The sequence below is a fragment of the Pristiophorus japonicus genome, chromosome 6 (genome assembly GCF_044704955.1).
Source record: "Pristiophorus japonicus isolate sPriJap1 chromosome 6, sPriJap1.hap1, whole genome shotgun sequence".
Taxonomy (NCBI): Eukaryota; Metazoa; Chordata; class Chondrichthyes; family Pristiophoridae; genus Pristiophorus; species Pristiophorus japonicus.
In genome coordinates this window covers 203,548,877-203,565,912 of record NC_091982.1, presented here as the reverse complement: position 1 = coordinate 203,565,912, position 17,036 = coordinate 203,548,877, and the positions used below count along the sequence as shown (strand labels likewise).

Here is a 17,036-nt window from a genome sequence, read left to right as displayed (position 1 = left end):
CAGCTTCTCTAGTCTATTCACATAACTGAAGTCCATCATCCATGAATCCATTCTTGTAAATCTTTTTGCACCCTCGCCAAGGCCTTCACATCCTTTCTAAAGTGCGGTGCCCAGAATTGGACACAATACTCCAGTTGAGACTGAACCAGTGCTTTATAAAGGTTCATCAGAACTTCCTTGCTTTTGTATTCTATGCCTTTATTTATGAAGCCCGGGATCTCGTATGCTTTTTTAACCACTTTCTCAACCTGTCCTGCCACCTTCAACTATTTGTGCACATATATCCCCAGGTCTCTGTTCATGCACCCAGTTTAGAATTGTACCCTTTAGTTTATATTGTCTCTCCTCATTCATCCTACTAATATGTATCACTTTGCACTTTTCTGCAATAAATTTCATCTGCCGCGTATCCATCAATTTCACCAGCCTGTCCATGGGCTAGATTTTCCACTTTTGTGCAGATTGCCCACAAATGGGCATGTTTTTCCGGCGTGGGCGGTAAATATGGGTTTTCAGATCGCCGGATTGTCGCCCATTTTCAAATCCCCTAGTTTTACTTTTAAAAATTGGGCGTAACCACGAACGATCTGAAATGGGTGTTAGCGTTAAATCTCTCTGACCTTCTGCTGTAAAGTGTCACCGTCTTTAGCAACGGCATGGCAATGCTCGTTTCCCGCGACTCAGGAGGTCAGGGGTCATCATTTCATGCGCTTAAGAGGAGACAGAGAGAGAGAGGGAGCAGAGATGGAGTGAAGGCGTGTGTGGGTATGGTGTGTGCTTGTTTGGCTGCTTCGGGAGGTAGGAGGGAGAGTTGAGTTTTATAGCAAATTGTGGGAAAAAAGTTGGCTGTTACTAGCCAGATATTTTCACGAATTTGGTGCCTATAATGGAGGGAGTGGATGAGGTGATACAGCTGTGTCAACTGACGTTGGCGAGAGCAGTGAGTTGGGAGCAGAGCACATTGGAGGACACAAAAGTGCGAGGAGGTTCTCGGACGAGGCAAATGCCTCCTTCATGCAAGAGCTCGAGTCACGCTGGGGTCAATTGACCGAGGGAGGGCGTAGGAAGCCCACCCCAAAGGCCTACCAGAAGATATGGGCCAAAATAGCAGAGGTAGTCATGTCGGCGACAACGAGGTGCGTGAGGGTAACCAATGTTGCAAGTGATGGAACAACCTTGTTGAATCCGCAAGAGTAAGTATTACATTTATTTACATGTACTTATATATATATAAATAATTTGACTTGTAAGAGTCATGAGCAACTACAAATAAATGTGAGGTCTTTCACTTTTACCGAGAATGTTGTACTCAAAGCCTGTGGTCACGGTGTACGTCTTTAGGTAAAGAATGATGATTATCATAATAATCAAGATTACATCTGTTGGTTACATATTGTATCAATCTCTGTGACAGTAGCTAGCAATGATATCATGCAATGATCTCATGCCATGTCGTCCTGTTACCTTTTACAGAAGAAGCTTTTGAGGAATAGGGCCGAGCAGAGGCGAAAGGGTGGGGGGCCAACAGTCATCAGCCACCACACTGACATCGAGGAGCAGGTGCTCACACTCATGGGGACCCACCCCCGGACAGCCACGCAGGAAGCTGCAGAATCTGAAGAGATGCCATGTGAGTAAAGTATACACCGTTGTATGATGTGAAATCAATAGATGCCACACCCACTCATATCCGAACAATAATATATGATAGATGATTGCTAAGAGTGTTCTCTAAATAATGCTGGCCTCGTGAGAATCATTACAGTGCAGAATGTGTTGATGGTCATGAAATGTGATGTCTGTAATGATTTTGTTAGCGGTCGTGTTTTTGTCGTGCGTATGCTGTGTGTAGCGCTGTAATCACCTTGTGACCCTAGCACCTTCTTCTCCTCTAATAACCTCATTTGTGTTTTGCAGCTTAAACAGCAGCACATCCCAAGGCAAGACCACCGAGCCCAGAAGGTGGGGGCGCGGTGCCAGACTCGCCGGACGATCAGACATCTGGTGCTGAGGAACTACGATTCGCACCCGTCAATCTGCTGGATCCGTTCTCAATGGACGACAGCGCAGACTTTGAAGAGCCTGCATTGCCAGGAGGCATTCGACCCCAAGGCCATCTAATGCTCCTCCAGCCATTTCCACCTCCACTCTGGAGGTGCTGGACCCAAGCACCTCGCCACAGGGCACCCCAGTTGACCCCAGGAAGGCGCCGAACCCGCGGAGGTTTCGTAGACGCAGCAGGTCTGCGCCATGAGTGCCAGATGAGAGGGGCAACATGGTAGAGTTATCCAGGAGAACTGTTGATGTAGGTCACCAGATCCTAAATGCATTGGGGGGGCATATCTCGACAGCTGTCCAGCATCTCCAACACCATGACGGAGTATGATCCGTGGATGGCGGAGGCCCTGGAGGCGATAGGCAAGAACACTGGTGGCACAGGCCTCCCAGTGGTCCCGGAGCGCGGCACTCCACCATTAGGTTCCGCACCCCCAGTGCCAATGACACATGAGAGGCAGGAGCCAGATCCTGCTTCTGGATCTAAGAATGTTCCCACCTCGGTAACCCCCGCTCCCGTATCTGTGCAACCACCGGCTCTGCCTTCATGCCCCACAATGATGCACTGCCTGAGGGGCGCCTCGGCCAGTCACCATGGAGCAAGGAGGGGGAAGGGGTAAAGGTGGGGAGAAGAAGGGGAGGGGAGAAGGAAAGTGAGGTACATGTCCGCAGGTGATGGCTTTGTTATATCTCCATTTGATGATTGCAATTTGTAGTAAGGTATATGGGAAGGGGGCCACCCTGTTGGTTTGCATTTGTGTTCTGTGTTGCTGGGTGACTGGCTAGCCAACAGGAAGAGCAGTGGAAGGAAGGTAGTGCAGGGGTCCCATGCAGTCACCCCCCTGCAAAACAGATACACCGTTTTGGGTACTGTTGAGGGGTTGACTCACCAGGGGAAGGCAGCAGCCAGAGGCCTATAAAGGCCAGCAGTCGGGAGTCGGGGAGTTCGAGGTGCGTCGGCGAGGCGGGAGATCGAGCAGCCAGAGGCCGATAAAGGCCAGCAGTCAGGAGTCGGGGAGTTCGAGGTGCGTCGGTGAGGCGGGAGATCGAACAGCCAGAGGCCTATAAAGGCCAGCAGTCAGGGGTCGGGGAGTTCGAGGTGCGTCGGTGAGGCAGGAGATCGAGCAGCCAGAGGCCTATAAAGGCCAGCAGTCAGGAGTCGGGGAGTTCGAGGTGCATCGGTGAGGTGGGAGATCGAGCAGCCAGAGGCCGATAAAGGCCAGCAGTCAGGAGTCGGGGAGTTCGAGGTGCGTCGGTGAGGCGGGAGATCGAGCAGCCAGAGGCCTATAAAGGCCAGCCGATGCAGCTGAAGCAGGGAGGCAAAAAAGAAGTAGAAAGAAATCGAAAGGTGACATCACATACAAGGGGGTAAGTGATTGGCTGGTGATTGGTAAGTAGTTTTTCTTTTTTCTTTTCTTTATCAGTAAGTAACCTTTTAGCATTGTTGTTGCCAAATTAATTAATCTAAGGGTTAAGACATGGCAGGACAGCTCGGACATGTGTTATGCTCCTCCTGTACTATATAGGAAGTCAGGGACGCTTCCGGTGTCCCTGACAACTACGTGTGCGGGAACTGTGTCCACCTCCAGCTCCTGACAGACCGCATTGCGGCACTGGAGCTACAGGTGGATTCACTCTGGAGAAGCTACGATGCTGAGAATGACGTGAATAGCATGTTTAGCGAGTTGGTCGTACTGCAGGTTAAAGGTACACAGCCAGATAGGGTATGGGTGACCAACAGGAAGAGCAGTGGAAGGAAGGTAGTGCAGGGGACCCCTGCAGTCATCCCCCTGCAAAACAGATACACCGCTTAGGGTACTGTTGAGGAGGATAACTCACCAGGGGAAGGCAGCAGCAGCCAAGTTTATGGCACCGTGGGTGGCTCTGTTGCACAGGAGGGCAGGAAAAAGAATGGGAGAGCTATAGTGATAAAGGATTTGATTGTGAGGGGAATAGATAGGTGTTTCTGCAGCTGCAACCGAGACTCCAGGATGGTATGTTGCCTCCCTGGTGCAAGGGTCAAGGATGTCTCGGAGCGGGTGCAGGACATTCTGAAAAGGGAGGGTGAACAGCCAGTTGTCGTGTTGCATATAGGATGAGGTCCTACAAGACGAATTTAGAGAGCTAGGAGATAACTTAAAAAGTAGGACCTCAAAAGTAGTAATGTCAGGATTGCTATCAGTGCCACATGCTAGTCAGAGTAAAAATCACAGGATAGCGCAGATGAATACGTAGCTTGAGGAATGGTGCAAGAGGGAAGGATTCAAATTCCTGGGACATTGGAACCAGTCCTGAGGGAGGTGGGACCAATACAAACCGGACGGTCTGCACCTAGGAAGGGCCAGAACCAATGTCCTGGGGGAGTGCTTGCTAGTGCTGTTAGGGAGGAGTTAAACTAACATGGCAGGGGGATGGGAACCTATGCAGGGAGACAGGGGGAAATAAAATGGAGGCAGAAGCAAAAGATAGAAAGGCGGATAGTAAAAGTGGAGGGCAGAGAAACCTAAGGCAAAAAACAAATAGGGCCACATTACAGCAAAATTCTAAAGGGGCAAAGTGTGTGGTAAAAAGACAAGCCTGAAGGCTCTGTGCCTCAATGAGAGGAGTATTCGGAATAAGGTGGACAAATTAACTGCGCAAACAGCAGTTAACGGATACGATGTGATTGGCATCACGGAGACATGGCTCCAGGGTGTCCAAGGCTGGGAACTCAACATCCAGAGGTATTCAACATTTAGGAAGGATAGACAGAAAGGAAAAGGAAGTGGTGTGGCATTGCTGGTTAAAGAGGAAATCAATGCAATAGTAAGGAGGGACATTAGCCTGGATGATGTGGAATCGATATAGATGGAGCTGCGGAATACCCAAGGGCAGAAAACGCTAGTGGGAGTTGTGTACAGACGACCAAACAGTAGTAATGAGATTGGGGATAGCATCAAACCAAGAAATAAGGGATGTGTGCAATAAAGGTACAGCAGTTATCATGGGCGACTTTAATCTACATATTGATTGATTGATTAACCAAACTAGTAGATTTCCTGGAGTGTATTAGGGATGGTTTTCTAGACCAATATAACGAGGAACCAACTAGAGAGCTGGCCGTCGTAGACTGGGTGATGTGTAATGAGAAGGGACCAATTAGCAATCTTGTTGTGCGAGGCCCCTTGGGGAAGAGTGACCATAATATGATACAATTGTTTACTAAGATGGAGAGTGACACAGTTAATTCCGAAACTAGGGTCGTGAACTTAAGGAAAGGTAACTTCGACGGTATGAGGCATGAATTGGCTAGAATAGACTGGCAACTGGCAAAGGATACTTAAAGGGATAACGGTGGATAAGCAATGACAAACATTTAAAGATCACATGGATGAACTTCAACAATTGTACATCCCTGTCTGGAGTAAAAATAAAACTGGGAAGCTGGCTCAACCTTGACTAACAAGGGAAATTAAGGATAGTGTTAAAACCAAGAAAGAGGCATATAAATTGGCTAGAAAAAGCAACAAACCTGAGAACTGGGAAAAATTTAGAATTCAACAGAGGAGGACTAATTAAGAGGGGGAAAATAGAGTATGAGAGGAAGCTTGCAGGGAACATAAAAACTGACTGCAAAAGCTTCTATAAATATGTGAAGAGAAAAAGATTAGTGAAAACAAATGTAGGTCACTTGGTCAGATTCAGTTGAATTTATAATGGGGAACAAAGAAATGGCAGACCAATTGAACAAATACTATGGTTCTGTCTTCACGAAAGAAGACACAAATAACCTTCCGAATGTAGTAGAGGACAGTGGTTCTAGTGAGAAGGAGGAACTGAAGGATATCTATTAGGTGGGAAATTGTGTTAGGGAAATTGATGGGATTGAAGGTCGATAAATCCCCGGGGCCTGATAGTATGCATCCCAGAGTACTTAACGAAGTGGCCCTAGAAATAGTGGATGCATTGGTGATCATTTTCCAACAGTCTATCAAGTCTGGATTAGTTCCTATAGACTGGAGGGTAGCTAATGTAACACCACTTTTTAAAAAAGGAGAGAGAAAACGGGTATTTATAGATCGGTTAGCCTGACATCAGTAGTGGGGAAAATGTTGGAATCAATCATTAAGGATGAAATAGCAGCGCATTTGGAAAGCAATGACAGGACCGGTCCAAGTCAGCATGGATTTATGAAAGGGAAATCATGCTTGATGAATCTTCTGGAATTTTTTGAAGATGTAACTAGCAGAGTGGACAAGGGAGAACAAGTGGATGTGGTGTATTTGGACTTTCAAAAGGCTTTTGACAAGGTCCCACACAAGAGATTAATGTGCAAAATCAAAGCACGTGGTATTGGAGGTAATGTACTGACGTGGATAGAGAACTGATTGGCAGACAACAAGCAGAGAGTCGGGATAAACGGGTCCTTTTCAGAATGGCAGGCAGTGACTAGTGGAGTGCCGCAAGGCTCAGTGCTGGGACCCCAGCTATTTACAATATACATTAACGATTTAGATGAAGGAATTGAGTGCAATATCTCCAAGTTTGCAGATGACAGTAAACTGGGTGGCAGTGAGAGCTGTGAGGAGGACGCTAAGAGGCTGCAGGGTGACTTGGACAGGTTAGGTGAGTGTGCAAATGCATGGCAGAAGCAGCATAATGTGGATAAATGTGAGGTTATCCATTTTGGGGGCAAAAACACAAAGGCAGAATATTATCTGAATGGTGCAGATTAGGAAAAGGGGAGGTGCAACGAGACCTGGGTGTCATGGTTCATCAGTCATTGAAAGTTGGCATGCAGGTACAGCAAGCGGTGAAGAAGGCAAATGGCATGTCAGTCTTCATAGCTAGGGGATTTTGATATAGGAGCAGGGAGGTCTTACTGCAGTTGTACAAGGCCTTGGTGAGGCCTCACCTGGAATATTGTGTTCAGTTTTGGTCTCCTAATCTGAGGAAGAACGTTCTTGCTCTTGAGGAAGTGAGGCGAAGGTTCACCAGACTGATTCCAGGGATGGCTGGATGACATATGAGGAGAGACTGGACCAACTGAGCCTTTATTCACTGGAGTTTAGAAGGATGAGAGGGATCTCATCGAAATGTATTAGAGTCTGACGGGACTGGACAGGTTAGATGCAGGAAGAATGTTCCCGATGTTGGGAAAGTCCAGAACCCGGGGACATAGTCTTAGGATAAGGATATTTAGGACTGAGATGAGGAGAAACTTCTTCACTCAGAGAGTTGTTAACCTGTGGAATTTCCGGCCGCAGAGAGTTGTTGATGCCAGTTCACTGGATATATTCAAGAGGGAGTTAGATATGGCCCTTACGTCTAAAGAGATCAAGGGGTACGGAGAGAAAGCAGGAAAGGGGTACTGAGGGAATGATCAGCCATGATCTTATTGAATGGCGGTGCAGGCTTGAAGGGCCGAATGGCCTACTCCTGCACCTATTTTCTATGTTTGGACATGTTGACCATTTGATTGATGTCAATGTTCTAAAAAGTGTTGTGGGTTGGGTGGGGGTGGGGTGCTTTTGGCCGTTGCCCTTATGATTTCAGACCAATAGTCGTACTAAATGTTTTTTATTTAACATAACCTTGTTGCGCACTGTCTCAGATAGCTGGACCCTTACACACTGGTGATTCCTTAACATGAAAGGGTATAATTAGACTTAACTTCAATTCACTTAAACTTTAACTGGCACCAAGGTGATGCACACCATTGATGTCTGAGCTACACACACAGTAGTCTGTCAGCTTTGTCAATAACAGCTACGATCTTTCAGGCAAAGTGCTCATTTATGAGCTGCTGATGTAAGAGTCTTGCAGCTGTGTAGTCACCACGGGCCCTTTCTAGCGGTCTGAAGGGGGACATGGGCATTGTTGCATAGTCAGCCTGATTGTCTGGCCTTAGGTCAGCGTCCAGCCCCTCGTCCTCCTCTTCCTCTCTCTCCTGAGGTGGACCATCAGTCCCTTCTGGTAATTCTTGACCTCCCCGATAGCCAAGTTGTGCAACGTGGAGCACACGACAACGAATTGAGTTACCTGATCAGAGTTTTATTGTAGCCCCCTTCCTGAGTGTTCCAGGCATCTAAAGCACTGCTTAGGCACACCAATGGTTTTCGGACCACATTACGTGTGGCTCTGTGGCTCTCATATCGCTTCTCGGCCTCGGTGTGGGTGTCACGCAGTGGGGTTATCAGCCAGGTCGCTAGGCCATATCATTTGTCACCAAGCATCGACTTTCTGGCTGACTGGTAAACATGTCAGATACAGCGCTCTGACGCAGGAGGTGAGCCTCATTGATGCTGCCTGGAAATTTGGCATTCACTGCCATAATTATCTGGTTGTGGTCGACAACGAGTTGGACCTTCAGGGAGTGAAATCCTTCTCGGTTGCGAAAAACCTCTGCGTCCTGAGAAGGTGTCCGCATGGCGATATGCGTACAGTCTATTGCTTCCTGCACCTTAGGGAAGTTAGCAATTTGGTAGAATCCCAGAGCCCTGTCAGTCTGAGCCTCCATGGTCACAGAGAAGCTGATAAAGTCCATACTACGTGCATACAGGGCTTCAGTGACCTCTCTAATGCAGCAATATGTGACATGCTGAGATATAGCGCAAATGTCGACCGCGGAGTCTTGAAAGGAACCGGACACATAGAACGACAGTTGACCTTGACCTCGATGCACAGTGATGTCCTGAATGTGCTGGTAGGCTGCAGATCTGCCCTGATGAACTGGCATATCTCACTGATAACCACTTTGTGGAAGGTCAGTCTCCGAAGGCAGGTGTTCTCGGATAAGTCGAGGTAAGACCGCTTCTCCCTGTAAGCGCGGGGGGTGTATGGTCTGGTCCTCTTCATCCGTCTGGCATGTCTTAGATTGGGCACATAATGCTGTGGATTAGACGTTGTGCTATTTGCACTCTGTAGTATCTGCGTTGTAATTGATGCAGGCTGAGAAATGGCTGGCCCCATTACAATAACTATAAATATAATGCCGATTGTTCACAAGCAATAAATTTCCCCACTAAGACACCTAAAGTAAAGTCCAAATCCACAGTATGATAAGATGTCTGTTCAGATGGTCCCATCACCTGAAAAGAACTCCAGAGTACATCTAAACTTCCCCGAAGTTGAAGCAGTCTTTTCAATGAAACAACCTGTGATTTACAAAATGGCGTCCACAGTGCTGTGATTAGTTCAGATCAGTTCAACTTTTTCATAGCGGTGTTTTTGGCGAGTGAGATTGTGGATGATATGTGTGCGAGGTGCTGAAAGTGACGCATGGTGATATACTGGGCGTTAGTTTTGGCAAATGTGATCTTTACGACAAAATAAAGTGGGCGGCCGGTATTATTGAATCTCAGCGTTAAGTACATGCCAAAAGTAATGCTGGGCGATATTATGGGCATTCAGTTTGCCCATTGATATTTCCGCCCAAAAAAAGTGGGCAGGCAGTATTATTTTTTACTGCGTCACGTATGTGCCGAAAGTAACACTTGCGAAAAGTGACCGAGACATGGGCGTCAGTTTCCATTTTGTGGCTAAATGGGCGATACACCTCATTTCAGCATTAAAATGGACGTTAAGTAGGCGGTATGCATGTGAAAAAAAAATGGAAAATCTAGCCCCATGTCTTCTTAGCACTGTCTTCCTCACTGTTCATTATACTTCCAAATTTTGTCTCATCTTTAAATTTTGAAATTGTGCCGTGTATACACAAGTCCAAGGGGCTGGGGGCTCAGTGGGCACGTTCAGTGGTGGGTCGGGTGCGAATTTATTTTCTTCTGACAGCTAGTTGGGAACCTCCTGCCACCCGCCGCCACTCTTCTTTCCCAGAGGTCGGGTCTGTCAGGGCTGAACAAACCCGACACGCAGCAGCGGGGGAGGCTAATTAGTTCATTATGACCTTTTTAACAGTCCATTAAACAGCATTTTGAGCTCACCTTACCATTTTACAAGGTCACCGATGGGGTCCACGCTGCTCGGGGATCACGTCAGATAAGGAGGTCGAGAGTTGAATCAGCATGGGAACATCTCATTACTTGGCAGCTGCAAATGCGCTATACATGCTCCCATCTCAGAGCTGTTCACTTCCAAAGGTGCACACAAATCTGTCTAAGAACACAAAAAGTGTTGAAAATAAAGGTTTCAATGGTTGACACCACATTAACAGAAACTTTACATGAACATTGGCTGAAACTCACAAGTGCATACCATTATGTGTTGTTAGTTGGTATGATTGGACTAGGGTGAGGTTGAGCGTGAGGGGTGGCTAGTGAGATGGGGAAGTGATAATGTAGGTAGAGAAGGCTGGGTGGAGGTGCAAGGTAGATTGCTGTGAGTAAGGATGTGCAGGACGGTAGGGAAGGCAGAGTGATGGGGATGTGATGAGTGGCACAGCAGGCTGAGGTTGAGTGTGGATTTGCAGTAACGTTTCATGATCTACTGATATCATTGAAAGGTTTGCACCACTGCTACCTTGACCTCCTTATGACATCCCTGCTTGTGTCCTCCTGTGCAATGTGCAACCAGGGTGCGTTGGTCTCCTGGGAAGGTCTCTTCCGCCCATTGGAAGGGAAGCGAACCTCCCTGCGTGCTGTGATTCCTTCCACAAGCATATGGAGGGAGTCATGGGAGAACCGGGGTGCTGCTCTCTGCCTCTGTTCAGTGCTCGTCAGCATTTGCAGCACCTCAATGCTGTAGAACACTGACAACACACCTGTCAAAATTAATTTGCACGTGGTCCTTTTAAGGAAACCGCTGATGGGTGACTTCATCAGAACCACTTCCTTCAATTGTCTGGCAAACCCGCTGCACAGGCTTAACAGGCCCAATCAATGTAAAATCATTCTACTCAGCGGGTTGGAGCCAGCACTGAGGGCAGGACCCATCACTGACCCTGGCTGCACTGGACCCACCAAGGTAGGGGAAATCTCAGCCATAGTCATTAATATATATCAAGAAAAGCAGTGGTCCTAGTACGGACCCCTAGGGAACAGCCCTCCAGTCTAAAAAACAGCCATTCACTACTACTCTCTCTTTCCTGTCACTTAGCCAATTTCATATCCATGCTGCTGCTGTCCCAATAATAGATGTTAAGCTAACTGGTCTATAATTTCCTGGTTTCTTTCTTTCTCCTTTGTTAAATAGCAGAGTGACATGCACAATTTTCCAATCGAAGTGGTTACCAAATCAAGAGAACTTTGGAAGATCATAGTTACGGCATCTGAAATGTTCTTACCTACTTCCTTTAAACCTTGGGATGGAAATCATCTGGTCTTGGGAATTTGTCACTCTTTCGTGCCATTATTTTCTTCATTGCTGTTATTTTGCTTATGTTAATTTTGTTGAGTCCCCCTTCCTGATTTAATATTAGTTTCCTTGGGATGTCTGACACGATATCCGCTTCCTCTAATGTAAATACTGATGTGAATTAATTATTCAACATGGTCACCATTTCCTTATTTTCATTTACAATGGCCCAGAAATTCTGGCCTCCCGGGTCCGTACAGAGTGTGTATAGACCCGGGAAGGCATCACAAAAGCCGTTTTTTAGCGCACAATGCGCATGCGCTGAAAACCGGCTTTTCCGATGTGGAGCTGGAGCCTGACAGATCTTCTGCATCTCCACATCCAGGACATTCGCATGGGAAAGATTGCAATATTTACCAATATCTTGCCTAGCGGAAGTCCTGAAAACTCTTGTGCCTGATAAAAGCAAGCGCATAGCCTACTTTTACAGGCCTAAGAGTTTTAAAATACACAAAAACATAATAAAATTAAATTAATAAAACACATATTATTGTTAAAACCCTCCCCACTATGGTAAGTTTATTTTAAACGATAATTTAAAAATCTTTTTTAAAAATCGTGAAAATATACATTTTTAATAATACATAAATAACTTTAATTTAAATTAATAAAATATGTGGTGTATTTTTTATTTGTGCTTTGGATGTTGGGGGGGGGGGGCAGTGTTTCCTCAATCATAATAATGGGAACTCCAACTTACAGAGTTCCCATTATTATGAATGAGTATATACATTACCTGGATTGGCTGCCCAGAGACATGTTACTGCAGCTCCAGCCCTGCGGATGTCCTGACGTGCATGCGCTGCGACACGCAGTCTGTGAAGGCCTCAGGACCGAGATCCCTTGTGGGCACAGCCGGTTCAGGTAAGTGCGCATCTTTTTTAACTTTTTTACATGATCGCCCGCGGGAAGCAGCCGACTGGCATTTCTAAGCCAATATCACCGTTAAAAAGAATGACATACTTATATAGCGCCTTTCATGGCCACCGGGGGTCTCAAACCACTTTACAGCCAATGAAGTACTTTTGGAATGTAGTCACTGTTGTAATGTGGGAAACACGGCTGCCAATTTGCGCACAGCAAGCTCCCACAAACAGCAATATGATAATGACCAGATAATTTGTTTTTGTTATGTTGATTGAGGGATAAATATTGACCAGAACATCGAGGATAACTCCCCTGCTCTTCTTCAAAATAGTGCCATGGAATCTTTTACATCCACCTGAGAGAGCAGAGATTTAAAGTCTCATCCGAAAGACGGCACCTCCAACAGTGCAGCCTCCCTCAGTACTGAACTGGAGTGTCAGCTAGATTTATGCACTCAAGTCACTGGAGTGGAACTTGAACCCACAACCTTCTGACTCAGAGGCAGGTGTGCCACCCATTGAGCCACGGCTGCCAGTTTTCAGTTTTCAAGAGAACCACATTATTCCTGACCATCCTCTTTTGACTAAATTATTGTTAAAAAAATGTCTTGATTTTGATATCCCTTGTAAGTTTATTTTCATACTCCCTTTTTGTAGCTATTGCTATCTGTTTTGTGACCTTTTATTGTCCTTTGTATCTCTCCCAGTTGCCAGGATCTGTGCTATTTTTTGCATTTTTGAATGCTTTTTCTTTTCGTTTTATGTTGTCCCTTACCTCTTTAGTCATCCATGGCTTTGCTTTTGGCAAGTAGAGCTCTTGCCCCTTAGGGGTATAACCTGGTTCTGTATCACATTAAATTCTTTTTTGAGCACCTCCCACTGATTGTCTGTCATTTTACCCATTAACAGATTTGCCCAGTTTATTGTGGACAGTCTCACCCTCATTGTGTTGAAGTCAGCCTTACGTAAATCTAGAATCTCAGTAGTTGTTTGCATTTCTCCCTTTCAAACACTATGCTGAACTCAATCATATTAAGATTGCTATTAGATAGATGTTCATGCACTGTTAGGCTGTTAACTAAATCTGTCTCATTACTCATTATTAAATCTAATATGGCCTGCCCATAGATAAGCAAATGCTGGAAATGTAAGGAGATTGTATGAAAGGATTGTTTTGTTTACATTCTGCTGTGTAATTGGTTATTGTAGAATCTGATTTTTAAAAGGTATCAGCATCACTGTATACTTACCAATTTGTTAACTACTAATACAGATTGTGTCAGAGTGCATTCTCATTTGCTCATAAACTGGAGATATTGTATAGGGTCACAGAATCATAAAATTTAATGGGTGGAGTGATGAACAAATCTGGCTAATACATTTTTGGTTAGCAATCTTGTGACTGGTAATTGGGAAGCAAATTGAGCTCTATCCTTGAAATAGGGTGAAGCATGTATAATTGTTCAACCTGTAAATGTCTTTCAGTCCTCAAAGGTTTAATAATGGCTGACTGGAATTGTTTCAACTTCAGGTATGTGGAGTGGAAACCAATTTAAACAGAATTGGTTTAAGAATCCCAGTATTGCCGAGTAGTTCAAAGCAGTTGAATTCTAATAGATGAAAGGCTGGGGAACTATTTCTGTAAGAGTGTGCCAATTATTCCCCCAATTGCCACAGACTATCATAGATTAACAGTGGAAGACACGCTGGTTCTGCAGTCTGTTTCATGTAAAAGACATATATTGGACATGGAAGCAATAAGTATGTCAATGCCTGACTAATATGTTGAATGACAGTTATTTTAAAAAGCTTTGCAACATTGGTAGAACGAGAAATTAAAATGAAATGCGGATTTAGGCATGTTTAGCCAAAATGTTATCAATTTTATTTTGGGCACGAAGCTGCTGGTTTCAATTAGATTCCCACCTGGCCGCAGCAGAATGAGGCCACGGCACATTTTAGCCACCGGGTCTCATTCATCATCGTCATCTTCATAGGCAGTCCCTCGAAGTGAGGATGACTTGCTTCCACGCCAAAAAGGGATGAGTTCACAGGTGTTTCAATGAAGGACCTAATATTCCAGATCCCGAACTACATCTTGGAGGGTGGAAGATGCCTGTGCGTGGATTGTTTTACGTGTGGTGGCCGTTGCACACCAGTCACCACACGGGCTTGACAGAGCTAGGTCTTGGTCCAATGGCAAGGGTTACCCAAGACAACTCATTAACATGCTGCCAGCTGACAACCCACTTGGAACAGATGGGAAATGGGTGATGTTGAGGTAACACTTCAGAGATCAGACCTCGTCTGGGTGAAATGCGCCCGCATTGTCTCAATTGCTTTTCAACCGAGACCACCTCTGGTTCTTTTAATGAGTCGAGTCGGATAGGTCGTAATTCAACTTCAGGTCTTTATTTCTCAAGCATATGCCCAGGAGAGGCATGGATGTCTCCTCCTACCTTCTCCCTCAAATACAATTCTGCTACCAGTTATATAGGGATTACATTGTGTTTGTTCCGGGAGGTTTTGTGTGCATATAGATCCTGCCTTCAAGTTAATCGCACAATGGTTTTGATGGTCCGTGGGCCCTGTAATCAGGGGTCTATTAGTTGGTTTCCCTGCACAATGAAAGTCTCCCTTCCATTCTTATCGCGAGTTGAGTTATCTGATCTCCCTGTCTGTGCATGTCTCCGTTGCCAAGCTTTTTCTAACTGCCTCGTTTATTTAATTGTAATGCGTTTAGCAGCTGGTTTCTCTACACAATCAGTGAAGGTCACTCCACAAGCTTTTCTCTGGCTGTACCCATGGTTCTTTCCCTGCTGACTAGTCGGTTTTCAACAGACTTATTTGCCTAAGGCGTTCTTTTAATCTGCATTTAGCTTACTTGACATATTTTCCCATCATTCTCTTCTTAAGGCTATGCACCCACTAATTCTTACCACAACAAGCCCCCCTTTTTGGTCATGGCAAACCCCTGTTTACACATGGTGCCAAACTTCCCTTGTATTTTCCTTTCGGGCCACGGTGATCAGTCAGGCCTATCCAGTGCCATACATCTAACTCCATTATTCTTATGGGCTGATACCCTGGTATTACCCCGCTAATGACGACAGAGATTGGGGTAGTCTTGTTCCTGGCCTGGAGATGGCGCAGGTTGAACAGGTGCCCACTGCTTCTGTAGTTTAGTTCCATTCCAGCGGGGAGCTTGTTGACTGTGAGGTGGAGCATGGCAGCAAGGAAGATTGAGAAGAGGATTGGGGCGATGACGCAGCCCTGATTGACACCGATCCGGACGTGGATTGGTTCTGTAATGGACCCGTTGGTAAGGATCACTGCCTGCATGTCGTCGTGGAGCAGGCGGAGGATGGCAACGAACATTTGGGGGCATCCGAAGCGGAGGAGGACACTCCATAGACCCTCGCATTTGACAGTGTCAAAGGCCTTTGCAAGGTCGAAGAAGGCCACATATAATGTGCGTCTGCGCAAATACAGAGCCTGAACTCCAGGACATAGTCGACATTTTTACTGCGGCGTACGAAAGCATGGACCTTACGCTAAACATCCATAAGACAAAGATCCTCCACCAGCCTTTCCTCGCCGCACAGCACTGCCCTCCAGTCATTAAGATCCACGGCACGGATCATTTCCCATACCTCGGGAGCATTTTATCAACAAGAGCAGATATTGATGAGGAGATTCAATACCGCCTCCAGTGTGCCAGTGCAGCCTTCGGCCGCCTGAGGAAAAGAGTGTTTGAAGACTAGGCACTCAAAACTGCCACCAAGCTCATGGTCGACAGGGCTGTAGTAATACCCGCCCTCCTGTATGGCTCAGAGACATGGATCATGTACAGCAGACACCTCAAGTCGCTGGAGAGATACCACCAATCATGTCTCCGCAAGATCCTCCAAATCCCCTGGGAGGACAGACGCAGCAACATCAGCGTCCTCGACCAGGCCAATATCCCCAGCATTGAAGCACTGACCACACTTGATCAGCTGTGCTGGGCAGGCCACATTGTTCGCATACCTGACACAAGACTCCCAAAGCAAGCGCTCTACTCGGAACTCCTACACGGCAAACGAGCCAAAGATGGGCAGAGGAAACATTACAAGGACACCCTCAAAGCCTCCCTGATAAAGTGCAACATCCCCACTGACACCTGGGAGTCCCTGGCCAGAGATCCTCCTAAGTGGAGGAAGTGCATCCGGGAGGGCGCTGAGCACCGAGTCTCATTGCCGAGAGCATGCAGAAAACAAGTACAGGCAGCGGAAAGAGTGTGCGGCAAACCAGTCTCACCCACCCCTTCCCTCAAAAACTATCTACCCCTCCTGTGACAGAGTCTGTGGTTCTCATATTGGACTGTACAGCCACCTAAGAACTCATGTTAAGAGTGGAAGCAAGCCTTCCTCGATTCCGAGGGACTGCCTATGATGATGATGATTACTGCTAACTCTATCCTCTCCCACCTATTTACATGTGGCGAACACTCTGTCTCTATACCAACGAGATTTCTTCTAGGCCTCTAGTGCGAGCAGCAGGGAATCCGGGGACGTCAGAGGCCTACAAAAGGCCCAACACGTCGGTGAGGCCAGCCGGTGCAGCTGCAGCAGGGAGGCAAAAAGAAGTAGAAAGAAATTGAAAGGTGACATCACAGACAAGGGGATAAGTGATTGGCTAGTGATTGGTAAGTAGTTTTTCTTTTTCTTTTCTATGTCAGTAAGTAACATTTAGCATTGTTGTTGCCAAATTAAGTTAATCTTGGGGTTAAGTCATGGCAGAAGAGCTCGGACATGTGCAATGCTCCTCCTGTACAATGTGAGA

General features: G+C 46.2%; 1 long non-coding RNA gene across 1 annotated transcript in view; it reads right to left on the bottom strand.

The window, feature by feature from the left end:
- Positions 1-17,036, bottom strand: part of LOC139265354 (uncharacterized) — an 84,987-nt gene that overhangs the window by 42,366 nt on the left and 25,585 nt on the right. Inside the window, exon 2 of the long non-coding RNA XR_011593540.1 lies at positions 9,983-10,149. This is a non-coding gene — a long non-coding RNA (uncharacterized lncRNA). The remainder of the gene's footprint in view (positions 1-9,982; positions 10,150-17,036) is intronic.